Consider the following 14890-nt stretch of genomic DNA (forward strand, 5'->3'; position numbering starts at 1 on the left):
TTGTCGATAAAGGTACAATTTGTGTCAAAATTGCTAACGAAAATGAATGGAAGATTAAAGATGTTAGGCATGTCCCTTCTCTTTGCAAGAATTTGATCTCTACAGGACAATTGGACGATGAAGGTCACAACATTGCATTTGGAAACAAACGGTGGAAGATCTCAAAGGGATCTTTGGTGGTTGCCAAGGGTGAAAAAGTCGGTACACTTTACTTGTGTACTGTTAGCACGCAACCTTCAGCTTGTGCAGCAACTACAGAAGTTGACAGTGCGGTGTGGCACTACCGACTTGGGCATATGAGTGCCAAAGGAATGCAAATCCTTCAAACAAAGAAGCGTCTACCAGGTTTGAAAGAAGTGGACTTAGAGTTCTGTGAAGATTGTGTTTATGATAAACAAAAGAGGGTAAAATTTCAAAAATCAGGAAATGAAAGAAAAAATAAAAAACTTGAGTTGGTTCATTCTGATGTTTGGGGTCCTGCAAGTACACCATCACTTGGTGGCTCATTGTACTATGTAACATTCATAGACGATGCGACTAGAAAAACATGGGTTTATGTCATGAAGAATAAATACGATGTATTTTCCATATTTCAAAGGTGGAAAGCCTTTGTGGAGAATGAAACAGGTACCAAGGTTAAATGCCTCAGATCCGACAATGGAGGCGAATATTGCAGCCAAGCTTTTGAAAGCTTTTGTGCTAGCAATGGCATTCGGAGGCAAAGGACAACCCCAAGGACACCTCAACAAAATGGGATTTCGGAAAGGATGAACAGGACAATCATGGAACGAGCACGAAGCATGCGGCTACATGCAGGCCTACCGCTTGAGCTTTGGGCGGAAGCTGTAAGTACGTCTGTGTACTTAATCAATCGGTCACCCTCAACGGCATTGGATGGGGGAGTTCCAGAAGAGGCATGGATAGGTAAACTTTGGAGAAGGAGACTTTGGGTATCGCCTATGGAATCCTGAAGATGGTAAAATCTTAAGGAGTAGGGATGTAATTTTTAACGAACAAAATATGTACAAAGATTACTTGGAAAGAAAACAAACAAAAGAAACAGGTGATGAGTACATGGAGCTTGAGGACGGTGAAGACTCAAGGACTGCAAACGGTGACAATGTGCAACAACGTCAACCAAATGAGGAGCCTCAACCTATTCCCCGAAGATCTACAAGAGCAAGTAGACCTCTAGAAAGGTTTGTTCCTTCCTTCAACCATCTCTTGATCTTAGATTCTGGAGAGCCGGAATCATATGAAGAAGCTATGCAACATGAATCCAAAGAAGAATGGACGAAGAGCATGCAAGTGGAGATGGACTCACTACATCTACATCGCAACCAAACATGGGAGTTGGTTGAGTTGCCTAAAGGTAAGCGGGCACTTCAAAACAAATGGGTGTACAAGCTAAAGGAAGAAGAAGGTGGGAAGAAAAGGTACAAGTCTAGGCTTGTGGTAAAAGGTTTTTCTCAAAAGAAAGGTATTGACTTCAATGAAATATTTTCTCCTGTTGTAAAAATGAACTCAATTAGGCTTGTCTTAAGCCTTGTGGCTGGTCATGATCTAAATCTTGAGCAAATGGATGTAAATACGGCATTCCCTCACGGTGACTTAGAGGAGGAAATCTATATGCTTCAACCAAAGGGGTATGAAGTAAAAGGTAAGGAGAAAATGGTTTGCAGATTAAAGAAGAGCTTGTATGGTTTAAAGCAAGCATTAAGACAATGGTACTTGAAGTTTGATCGATGGATGTTGGATCATGGATTCACAAGATGCAACTCGGATCACTGCGTCTACACGGAGAATTTGGGAGATGGGAAATTCATCATCCTAATGTTGTATGTTGATGACATGTTGATTGCAAGTGCTAACATGCAGGATGTCAAAGACCTAAAAGAGGAGCTGTCCAAATCTTTTTCAATGAAAGATTTAGGTGCTGCAAAGAGGATACTTGGTATGAAAATATCAAGGGACAGGACGAAGAAGACAATAAAGCTATCTCAAGAAGATTACATCAAGAAGGTACTAGAAAGGTTTGCAATGCAAAATGCAAAACCAGTTTCTACACCTTTGGCTGGTCATTTTAAACTAACGAAGGATATGTGTCCAAAGACACAAGAGGAGATAGCCTATATGTCTAAAGTTCCATATGCTGCAGCGGTAGGTTTTCTAATGTATGCTATGGTTTGGACAAGGCCAGACATTGCACATGCAGTGGGAGTTGTGAGTAGGTTCATGGACAACCCAGGTAAAGAGCATTGGCAAGCTGTGAAGTGGATACTTATGTATCTAAAAGGGACAACAACAAATGCTTTGTATTTTGGAGGAACTGATATTTTTCTAGAAGGGTATGCTGATGCAGATATGGCAGGTGACAAAGATACTCGAAGGAGCACTACTGGCTATGTGTTCACGGTTGGAGGCACAACAGTAAGCTGGGCTTCAAAGCTGCATAAAGTGGTTTCACTTTCTACCACGGAAGCAGAGTATGTAGCAATGACGGAGGTAAGCAAAGAAATTCTGTGGCTTCACAGATTCTTAGAAGAGCTTGGATTCAAACAAGACAATTGTGTCTTGTACAGTGATAGCCAAAGCGCTATCCATCTTGCGAAGAACTCAACCTTTCATTCAAGGACAAAGCACATTGAGGTGAGATATCACTTCATACGCACTCTTTTGGAAGAGGAACAACTAAAGCTAGGAAAGGTGCATACAAGTGAAAATCCTGCAGAGATGTTTACGAAGGTGGTCAACAAGGAGAAGTTGAGCTTTTGCTCATCTTCAATCGGCATTCAAGGATAAGAAGCCAGAATGGAAAGCAGTCGCAGGTTTGGTTTGGAGATCAGTCTCCAAGTGGGAGATTGTTAAGTATGGAGCCTGATTTACATTTGTAATTTTATGTGGTAAAAGCGCACATTTGTAAGGCCCCCATTATGAGGAGAAGCCATCGTGTGTGAAGGAAAATCACTCACCGGAAACCAAAATTTTCACGGACAAGAATCAGGGGCAACTTTAAAGGCCGGAATATTCTTTTTCGCCGAAATATTATGGCTGGTCGACGGCCGGAAAGTGGTCGGAAAAAAACCGGTCGGTTGGCCGGTGGCTGGTAGTCAATGGCCGATGGCCGGTGGTCGGAAGTCAATGGCCGGTGGCCGGTGGTCGAAAGTCAATGGCCGGTGGCCGAATTCAAAAGCGGACTTGTCTTCTCAAGGGCGGCCACACATGGGCGGATTGGAGGGTCCGATTTGGACTTATTCGCACAAGGGCGGGTACACATGGCTGTCTCTCATAAGAGAGGGTAGCCCTTTTGGCCTATAAAAGGAGGCCATTTCTACACACATTTTATAGTGTGAAGTTGATGCAACAAGGTGAGTGTGAGGTGGTGAGAGTGAAGCAAGGCGAGAGCTCCATTAAGGGTATAATCCCTTTGTAAACTACTTCTTGTTTTGAAGTACTAAAGCCATTGAGTGGCTGCTTTCCCGTGGACGTAGCCCACATTGGGTGAACCACGTATATCGTGTGTACTCTCTCTCTCTCTCTCTCTCTCTCTACTCTATAATCTCGTGTATATGAATCTGTCTCTCTCCATTAAGTAATCTACTCAATTATCTATTTAGCTATGTCTTATTTCCTAACACAATCTTCCTGTACATGTTGACATCCTCAACAACATCACCCTTCTCTGCACTCAGTTTTGCATTCACATCCAAGGGAATAGAAATTGGCTTACAATCAGCCATACCATACTTTGACAACATGTCCAAAGCATACTATCTCTGTGATAGCCATACACCCTCTGGAGTCTTGATCACCTCAATGCCAAGAAAGTAGCGCAACTCGCCTAAATATTTCATTTCAAACTCTTGTTTGAGAAGACCCTTCACATGGTCAATCTCCATAGCATTGTCACCAACAATAATAAGGTCATTTACATATATGGTAATGACCACAATCCCCACTTCACTCTCACGTACATAGAGTGAATGATCAGCATGAGCTCTCTCAAAACCAATACTGACAAGATACTTGGCAATCCTGTCATACCATGCTCTAGAGCCCTGCTTCAAACCATACAAAGCTTTGAGAAGTCTGCATACATAATCTGGGTAACCTGGATCGACATAACCAGGTGGCTGATCCATATACACTTCCTCACGCAACTCACCATTCAAGAAGTCATTCTTTACATCCATTTGATGCATAATCCATCCTCTAGATGCAGCCACTGCTATGACAGCTCTCACAGTCGTCATCTTTGCCACTGGAGCAAAGGTCTCCGCATAGTCTATGCCATACGTCTGTGCATAACCCTTTGCGAACAGCCTTGCCTTGTGACGCTCAATGTTACCATCAGCCTTATGCTTGGTTTTATACACCCATTTACAGCCAATAGCTTTCTTGCCACTTGGCAATGGTACCAACTCCCATGTGTCGTTTGCTTCCAATGCAGCCATCTCTTCATTCATTGCATCATCCCAATGCACATTTCCAACTGCATCCTCAAAACATGTGGGCTCCACATCCTGTATCACCTTAGCCATGTAGGCTTGGTGATGCGCTAGATACCCATCATAAGTCAATTTCTGAACTGGATTTCTGACTCTATTAGATCTACGCGGTCCTGGGTCACTCCTTTGCCCTCTAGCATCTTCTTGTACTTTCCTTACACCAGGTGTCCTGACAGCCGGAATTCCAAATTCCTCATCAAGACTTTGTTCAGAACCATCTGAATCCATGTCTACATGTGAAAAACCTAATGATGCATCAGCCATAAAGGGAGGTTCATCAACCTTTTCCTTTCCTTTTCGTGATACATTCCCTGTACCTGTTGGTGGAGTAACCTGCGTACGTAGTCTACCATTCCATGGTTTCTCAATAGAGCCATGAGAAGAGGACTCTTGTGGTCCACTCAAAACCTGTGATTGTGGCCTCACATTTTGTACAACCACATTATCTTTTACATCAGCCCCAATAGTGCCATGTCATTACTGTACCAGCTGCTCATTTCATCAAAGACTACATCTCTGCTCACTCGTAATTCTTGTGTAGTAGGATTGTAGCACCTGTACCCCTTTTGTTCAAGGGAATATCCCACAAGAATACATTTCTCTGCTTTAGGATCCAATTTCCTACACAACTCATCTGGTACATGCACGTAAGCTATGCAGCCAAACACTTTCAAGTGTGCCAAATCAGGCTTTGTACCTGTAAAGTTTTCCTCAGGTGTTACATCATGCACCGCAGATGTAGGTGTCCTGTTCATAATGTACACAGCTGTATTTACAGCTTCAGCTGGAGAAGTACTCTCCCCCTCCATCTGACCTCAATGTCTTGATTTGCATATCTGTCTCCTTCTCAATCATGACTTTGAAGCCTTGAAAGTGACCAAACACTTCACTTTTGTTATGCATGAAGTAGACCCATACTTTCCTTGTATGGTCATCAATGAAAGAGACATAATACCTGCAACCATGTATACTTGCAGTATCGGTTGGACCCCAAACATCTGTGTGCACCACCTCAAGTGGCTTTTTACATACATTGCGCTCATGTGGAAATGAGCCTTTTGACTGTTTTCCAAATTGGCATGCTGCACACACTTTATGCATACCATCCACCTTGAATTTGGGCAAACCTTTTACAATCTATTTTGATTGCATGCTGCGCAATCTCTGCTCATTGACATGGCCAATGCGTTTGTGCCAAATGTCAACATCAGCCACAACACCTGTGCCCTGTGCAAATAATGCAGCTTTTACCTCAGGCATGTCTACATTCAGCGTAAACATTCTGCCCACACATTTGCCCTCTGTGATCAGCTTACAGCCATTCTGGAAATCTTCTACATAACAGCCATTTGGATTGAAGCGAACTTGCAAACCCTGCTCAACCATTTGTCCAACAGAAACAAGATTCTTTGTAATGTTTGGGACATGAAGTACATCTGCTAAGTACATCTACTCTTCGTATTTAGAGGTATGTCCCCTACATGAGCAATGGGGTGAGCTGTGTCATCTCTTGTCTGCACATAGCCTGACACATCTGGTTTGCGCATATCTCTAAACCACTCTCCACGAGACGTCATGTGATTAGAGGCACCAGAATCCACATACCAAACATCATCTTGGGTGGAATTCTCTGCAGTCATTGTATTCATTACATGCTGCATAACAAACATACGCTCGTTTTTGCTATCATCTGCATCTCTGCTAGTAGATGCATAGTTGCCCTTTTCTCTTTTTCCACTTGCTTTTCCCTTTGGACAGTCACGTGACATGTGACCTCTTTCACCACAAGTCCAACATTCTCTGCTATCTGGAGTATGTTGCTGCCTGCTTGATCCTGCACCACGACCTCTTTGATTCCCCCTGTCTTGAGACTGGTTTCCCCTGCCACCTGTATTGTTTTGATTTGATTGACCTTCCAGAAATTGGCCCCTGCAACCCCTTGGGCCTCGACCACGACCTCTACCTCTACCTCTGTTGGAGTTAGAATAGAAGGCCTGTTCAGAATTATTTCTGCCATGAGAAGAAGATGTGTCAAGGTTCTTCTCCTCAAGAATAAGCATAGAAATCAAATCTTGGAACACGGGGATGTCGTCTCTTGTATTCATGGAAGACCTAAAATGTACATACTCATCTCCTAGACCATCCAAGCATGCACGGACAATGTCATCGTCTTCCACTGAGACTTTAATAGATCCAAGAGCCTCAATGATACTCTTGATTTTCAAGGCATAATCATTGATTGAGAGGTTGTTCCTCTTAACCTGATTTAGCTCCGACTTTAGTTGAAGCTTCCTAGCCTTGGTGTTACACTTTGCCTAAGTTTCTCCATGCAATGGCGGGGGTTTCAGCATCCTGTAGATAGCCCATCATGCCATCTGTGATGCTCATAGAAAGCCAATAGATCACTTTGCTCTGGCCTTGTTGCCAGTCCCTCAAAGCTTTCCTTTGTTCTGCTGTAGCATTTGCCTCGGGAATCTCTGGTTCCTTTTCATTGTCTCCTTCTACATAGTCCCAATAACCTTTTCCTTTTAGGAAATTTGTTATTCTGAACTTCCATGCAGGATAGTTATTTTTCTCAAGCTTCTCAGTAACAATCTGACTGAAACCGTCAGACATCTTGAAGCACTAAGACAAAATAGCTGCAATCTGCAAAAATCTGCAAAAACCTGCAAATCTGCTGAACTTGCTATCATGGTACCTGTAACGCTTTCTACACTCAACAAGTGTCCACAATCAAGCGTACATACAACCACTGTACTTGTACAGTAAATCTCTATATACTGCACTTTGAAGACCTGGTCGTGGATTGCGAACGAAGGGATTGTGATGCTCTTGCTCTCTTAGCCTCTCTTGCCTGCCCCAGGCTCTGATACCATGTAAAGAATGAGGATGCAAGAGAGCTACACAAGACAAGCACAAAGCACACAGAGATGGAAAGCTTCTTCTTCTTCTTCACAGAAAAGAGAGTACAAAAATGACTAAGTGCTAGAGCTGAAAAGTAGCACATATGTAAATGCGGTCACTAAGTGTGAACTCGGTAGAAGCGTACTAGGCTGGCACTATAAGTGTAGTCCAGCTGTAGAATCACTAGCAAAGATCCTCCGTGTCGGTCACCTAGCGCGCCAGTGAGTAAATGCCGTAAGCGGCCAAGACCCGTAGTGGATGCCAGCTCAAGGTGTAGAGCTCGACATCTCAACATGATGCCAATAGTGTCAATTCCTCCCACTAAAACTCTACCAAGTGCTGACCTCTCATGAACTGCCCCCCCCCCGATAGTGACCTCTCAGTGCCCTTTTATAGGTGATGGCTGCTTGGATTAGGGTAAGCTGGCTTGATTAGGGTAAGCTAATCAGGGAGACAAAGCAAGGCGGTGGGCCCAGTGTGTTTGACCCTTGCTTTGTCTTGGGAGTTATTAAAAATGAAAACCTCTAGGTGGGCCTTTGTAACCATCACCTAGAGAGAGGGAAATTATAAATTGGGAATTTACAAGGCTTGGGTGAAAACTTGAAAAATGATGATGATAATGACCTACGGTTTACTGAAAATGGTGTCGTGGTTACGTGATGCCGATGAATGGCAGCTTTGCCAGTGCGTTGGTGTAGCGTGTTTGTCTTTTCAGGGTCGGCCGGGGCATGGCTTTGGCGCCTTTGTTCTTTTTGTTGTCGGTGTCGCATGATCTGGGTCGTCCTCCTTTTGTTAATGTTGATGGCGTTTAGTTTCTTCTTCTTCTTTTGTATTTTATCGGTGTGTGCGTATATGCGTGCATGTGTATGTATGGGTGAGTGTGGGTAGGTGTGTGGGTATATGTACATGAGTGAGTGGGCGTGAGTGTGTGTATATATATATGTGTGTGTGTGTATTGGCGTGCGTGTGAACGTCGATTACCGACCATTAGAGACGGTGAGAGAACGTGAGACGAGGGAGTGTGTGTGTGTGTATATGTATATAGGTGAATGTGTGTATTTGTATATGTGAGCGTGTGTGTAGAGGCAGGAGAGTGTGTCCTGTGGGTAAGAAAGTGTGTGAACGAAAGTGTGTGTGTGTGTGTGAATGAGGGTTTAAGGGAAGTATAAGTTATATATATATATATATATATATATATATATACATACATTTTTTTAACACCTGCTTGGCGGGTTCGTCTGCACAGAACGAGGGGGTGAGCGAGCGGGTGGGGGAGAGGGAGAGGGATCCCAAGTGAAAACTAGGATCATTGTCTGCAGAGTCCGAACAATAAAATTTGCATGCCAAATTGGACCAAATTTGTAACCATCAGTAGTAGCGAGAGGGGAAATGAGCATCTTGGCTCTTGCAAAGACAGAACTAAAAATTATGATTCCCAAGAGTGCGCCAAGAATCCACCATATATGGCCACCTTGTTGGTGTGGTGAGCTCCATTTGTCTTCAGAATCTTGCTTACTGTCGCGATTGGAAAAGACTGCAAGCATATCATTCTTCTTTTGGGTGTGCTCAAACATGTCAACTGTCTTTTCTGATGCTGATAGTAAGCCACCTACCTTGCGGCTTAAATATAAGCGTGATCCACTTACCTCTTTCCATAGAGAGGATACACTGTTTGTAAAAAAATGCACCAAATTGGGAATGAGGCCTTCATTCTTGCTCCTTATCATCCTTTTGTCTATCCATGGCTCCTTAACTCTTATCTCCATGCTGATCTTACCTCTAAATGTTATAGTAGCTAGCCATAGCCATAGGTCTGATGCATCCCATGCAAACACAATGCTATGTTGTGGAGGAGTCTGGAACATTCTTAAAAGGTTGGCAACATATTGATCATCAAACTTACTCTGGACATCCTTCCATAAACTGGAGGCATTACCCATCTCCAAGTTTATAACACCTTTCAATAGACTAGAGGCCTTACCCATCTCTAAGTCTATGACACTACACAATAAAGTCTTGCTCGACTGCCAAGCCTCTGAAGCAATATCCAACTCTAAACCTTCAGTCTTGCTTACCTCTTTGTTATGGTTTTCTAGTGAAACTTCCTTGATGCAAGATTCCTTTAGCTTGCTATACTGTCCTTGGTCCATGTTGGTGCACAAGCTTCTGTTTTCAAAGCCCTCCCCTTTGCTCGATATGTTGTCCATCTTCTGCAAAGCCTTGCTAGCAGGTTGATCTTCCTCTTCTCTTGTATCTTCCATGCTCTTTGCATTCCTCTTACTCTGACAAGGCCTAATCAACACTTTACACCTTCTTACCCTTACTGCCCAATGCTGTCGATTGATCGCTTTTTGGTGCCTATTTCATCCAGGGTTAAAGATGTACTCACATTTGGAACACAATTTTCTTGACGTAACTCCCCCACTAGGGTAGCATCTTTTGATTCTTTAACCTCTTGTTCCACTGCTTCAGTCCTTTGAACAAAATCCTCGCTTAATCCTTCTTCTATTATCTTCTTCTTGACCTCTTCTGCAAGACCAATGATACTTGGTGTGCGGGTACCAATTGGTGGTGGGAGTAGGATGAGTGTAAGTGGTGATTGTGGTGGTGGTTGCATCGGTGGCTGTAGGAATTGAATTGATGGGGCTAGCTGTGGTTGCACGACTGGTGGTGGGATTTGAACATGTGAGATTGGTTGCCTGGGCGACGGTGGTCTCGCCTTTGGCAGAGAAATATTATTCTGTCTCCCTCCTCTATTGAAATTCTGCCTTCTTGGATGTGGGCAGTAGTACATACCATGGCCGTCTTCCCCGCAATTATAGCAATGGTACTCTTGGTTTTGCCTTCGTTGTCCTCTTCCTTGTTCTGGATTTCTGACAGGTGCATGCCCTTGCTGCACCAGATACACGGATAAACTATCGAGTTGGGTAGTGATGCGACTCAGCCGGTCTTGTTGCTCTTATGATGCCTCTTGTGGTTGGGCTCTATGAACGGCTGTTGCAGTCACTAAGGTTAGTCGGACTGAGCTTGATTACTCTGACTCGTTGACTCTTGCTTGCATGCGCAGCTTCTTGTCTTTAAGGCGGGCTACTTCTACTGCCAACTCATATGTTGCAGGAAACCTTCCCTTCACCTTCTCTCTAAGCGGCGACCGCATGCCAGCAATGAAATGGTCCTTCTTTAGGAAATTAGGTGCTCCTTCACCTTCCTCCAGGGAGGCAACCCATCTCTCCCATAAGTCCACAAACTTGGACTCGTAGGTGGCATACTCTAGTAGACCTCCCTGCTTCAATTTCATCAGTAGAGCTGCCATAGCTTCTCCGAGGTCGTGCCTCCACCAAACCTCTTCACAAAGGCAGCCCGTAACACATCCCATGCATTCTTAGTAGCCTGGGGCAATGCATTGTACCAGGACTTGGCCTGTACTTTCATCAGTAGAGGAAAAATTCGAAGTCATGAAGCGTCATCATCCTTGTTGGAAACCACACAAGCGATGTCGAAATCATCCACAAAGTCGGTGGTGAGATCTTCTCCTTTCTTTCCACTGAATGTGGGGAAAGAAACACTTGCCATGGTAGTGAATCAGGAAATTACAAACCTTTTTTAAAAAAATCTTAATGACAGTAGCGGCTCATAGCGGCTTTTTACAGGGTTGGGTGGATAGATTAAAACAGGATAAAGAATGGATCACAAAGTTAGAACAGAACAAAGATGCTTACATCAAAAGAGTGGTAGTAGTCCGGGGCGTGGAGATCTCATGATTTCATCAAGCATCTCGGCTCCGAATAAGAAAACAATCTTTTGCTGTTAGAATATCTTCCTATGAATATACACTTTACATGCATGTGTTGCAAGAAACGAAAAGGAAATAGGCTTATGGCCTATTGTTATTATCCATGTTGGGTGTAGGGCAAGGACCACTAGGGTTGCGTACCTCAGGTGTTGACAAGGTGACACCTTCACCACATGCTCCTACCTCTTGTAGAAGTCCGCACAATCCTCCACATTAGGTTCAAAACAGACTGGGTGAGAAGAGTCTACCTCAATCGGCTTTCCATTCTGCATGCGGCGACGGCGCTTGGGTGGTCGAACTTCATTTGAACTCTCCAGGCATAGAGAGAGTGTAGGCCCACTTCCGTCCACCAAATGCTTTAGGATTTTGGACTTAGACTTTGTGGTTGATGTAGTTGACGACTCTTCTCAAAGCATTAGAGAGAAAACACTTGGTGCTACAGAAAATATGACTGTCATGAGAGTGCTGCAGTTTTCAAAAGTAAAACTCACCGTTCTTTCTTCACTTCCCTTGTCGGCACTCATTAATAGAATGCATTGGTTGACAGTAGTGATGGCACTTCATATACCTCCCACCTGATGCTCTCAATTTGTGGTTAGAACGAGCAACACGAGATGGGGAGCTTACCTCTTGAATACTGACGACACTACAGCCTGGCAGTAGTACTTCAATGAAGGCGGCTAGTGCCTCCTTAGTCTCCTCCTCTTCCGTCCTCCAGTTAGAGAATTCCTTCAGCCATTGGTCGATAATTGATGGCGTGCGTTGCTTTCAACATTGTAAAATGAAGGTTTCTTAGAAGTCCTCCTTAGTGGGGGCACCAAATGATCCGGGGTAGTAGTACTTCAATGAAGGCGGCTAGTGCCTCCTTAGTCTCCTCCACTTTCGTCCACCAAATGCTTTAGGCTTTTGGACTTAGACTTTGTGGTTGATGTAGTTGACGACTCCTCTCGAAGCATTAGAGAGAAAACACTTGGTGCTACAGAAAATCTGATTGTTGTGAGAGTGTTGCAGTTTTCAAAAGTAAAACTCACCGTTCTTTCTTCATTTCCCCTGTCGGCACTCATTGACAGAATGCATTGGTTGACAGTAGTGATGGCACTTCATATACCTCCCACCTGATGCTCTCAATTTGTGGTTAGAACGAGCAACACGAGATGGGGATCTTACCTCTTGAATACTGACGACACTACAGCCTGGCAGTAGTACTTCAATGAAGGTGGCTAGTGCCTCCTTAGTCTCCTCCTCTTCCGTCCTCTAGTTAGAGAATTCCTTCAGCCATTGGTCGATAATTGATGGCGTGCGTTGCTTTCAACATTGTAAACTGAAGGTTTCCTAGAATCCCTCCTTAGTGGGGGAACCAAATGATCTGGGGCGCAAAGCGCAAGCAAATCCCGACGGCCTCTAACGCTGGGAACCGATGCACGCCGCGAACCGATCATGGTATGGCGAACAAAGGGGGCACCACCTAGCTTTGAGCAGCTAGGACGCAGACCACGGTGATGTGGAAACCGCAAACTTACACACACACACACACACACACACACACACACACACACACACACACACACACACACACACACACACACACACACACACACACACACACACACACAGAGAGCATTGACAAATGATGAAAACCCTCAGGGGTGTGAGGGAGAATTATTTCTTGTAGTATTTACAATGACCTTCCTTCCGGCGAGGTGACACACCGTGGTGATAGAGAGATAGGGAGAAGCGATGGGGTGAATCTACTTGGTGCGTTCTCTAAAGACGACTCGATGATATGAAACTTGCTATCAAGAATGTATATGTGTGTGTGCATCGACCATTGGAGTCGAGAGGTGGACGTAGCTCCCTTCATATGGTGAAATTCCCAAAGCAAACCATCACACAAGTCCCGTCCCTGTGATGCCAATAGTGTCAATTCCTCCCACTAAAACTCTACCAAGTGCTGACCTCTCATGAACTGCCCCCCCCCCCCCCAATAGTGACTTCTCAGTGCCTTTTTATAGGTGCTGGTTGCTTGGATTAGGGTAAGCTGGCGTGATTAGGGTAAGCTGATCGGGGAGACAAAGCAAGGCGGTGGGCCCGGTGTGGTTGACCCTTGCTTTGTCTTGGGAGTTATTAAAAATGAAAACCTCTAGGTGGGCCTTTGTGACCATCACCTAGAGAGAGGGAAATTACAAATTGGGAATTTACAAGGCTTGGGTGAAAACTTGAAAAATGATGATGATAATGACCTCTAGGTGGGCCTTTGTGACCATCACCTAGAGAGAGGGAAATTACAAATTGGGAATTTACAAGGCTTGGGTGAAAACTTGAAAAATGATGATGATAATGACCTACGGTTTACTGAAAATGGTGTCGTGGTTGCGTGATGCCGCTGAATGGAAGCTTTGTCGGTGCGTTGGTGTAGCGAGTTCATCTTTTCGCGGTCGGCCGGGGCATGCCTTTGGCGCCTTTGTTCTTTTTGTTGTTGATGTCGCGTGATCTGGGTCGTCATCCTTTTGTTGTTGTCGATGGCGTTTAGTTTCTTCTTCTTATTTTGTATTTTACCGGTGCGGGCGTATATGTGTGTGTGTGTGTGTATGTATGGGTGAGTGTGGGTAGGTGTGTGGGTATATGTACGTGAGTGAGTGGGAGTGAGTGTGTGTATATATATGTGTGTGCGTATTGGCATGCGTGTGAACGTCAATTACCGACCATTAGAGACGGCGAGAGAGCGTGAGACGAGGGAGTGTGTGTGTGTGTGTGTGTGTGTGTATGTATATAGGTGAATGTGTGTATTTGTATATGTGAGCGTGTGTGTGTAGGCGGGAGTGTGTTTGTGTGTATGTATATAGGTGAATGTGTGTATTTGTATATGTGAGCGTGTGTGTGTAGGCGGGAGAGTGTGTTGTGTGGGTAAGAAAATGTGTGAATGAAAGTCTCTGTGTCTGAATGAGGGTTTAACGGAAGTATAACTTTTATTTATATATATATATATATATATATACATTTTTTTGGCACCTGTTTGTGGTGGGTTCGTTTGCAGAGAACGAGGGGGTGAGCGAGCGGGTAGGGGAGAGGGAGAGGGAGTAACGGTGTGTGTGTGTGTGTGATAGAGAGAGAGAGAGATAGTTTCTTATCTGCTGCGCCTTCACAGGTTGAGAATGAGAGAGAGAGAGAGAGAGAGAGAGAGAGAGAGAGAGAGAGAGAGAGAGAGAGAGAGAGAGAGAGAGAAATGTGCCGGCTGGGACTGTGTGTAGAGCGCGAAAGAGAGAGGAGATGGGGTGAGGTGGTGAGGGAGGGAGAGGGTGAGGCGAGCGGGTGTGTGTGTGTGTGTGAATAAGAGAGAGAGAGAGAGAGAGAGAGAGAGAGAGAGAGAGAGAGAGAGAGAGAGAGAGAGAGAGAGAGAGAGAGAGAGAGAGGTCCTTATCTTACGCGCCTTCTGGCTGGAACCTGAGCGGCTGAGAGCGAGAGAGAGAGAGAGAGTGTGATGGGCCAGTCATTCAGCCGACAGAGAGCGAGGGAAGGGGGGGTTTTCTTTGGCAATGAAGTGGGGTAAGGGGGGTGTGTGGTGAGAGAGAGAGGGAATATTATCCGGTGTTTTGCATGGTGGCTCAAGGACGAGAGGAGGGGAGAGAGTCAATGGGGTGGGGAGAGATGGAGAATGAATAGCGGGCCAGGGAAGGGAGAAAGTGAG

Source organism: Adiantum capillus-veneris, chromosome 30 (genome assembly GCF_014529385.1).
Source record: "Adiantum capillus-veneris isolate H3 chromosome 30, ASM1452938v2, whole genome shotgun sequence".
Taxonomy (NCBI): Eukaryota; Viridiplantae; Streptophyta; class Polypodiopsida; order Polypodiales; family Pteridaceae; genus Adiantum; species Adiantum capillus-veneris.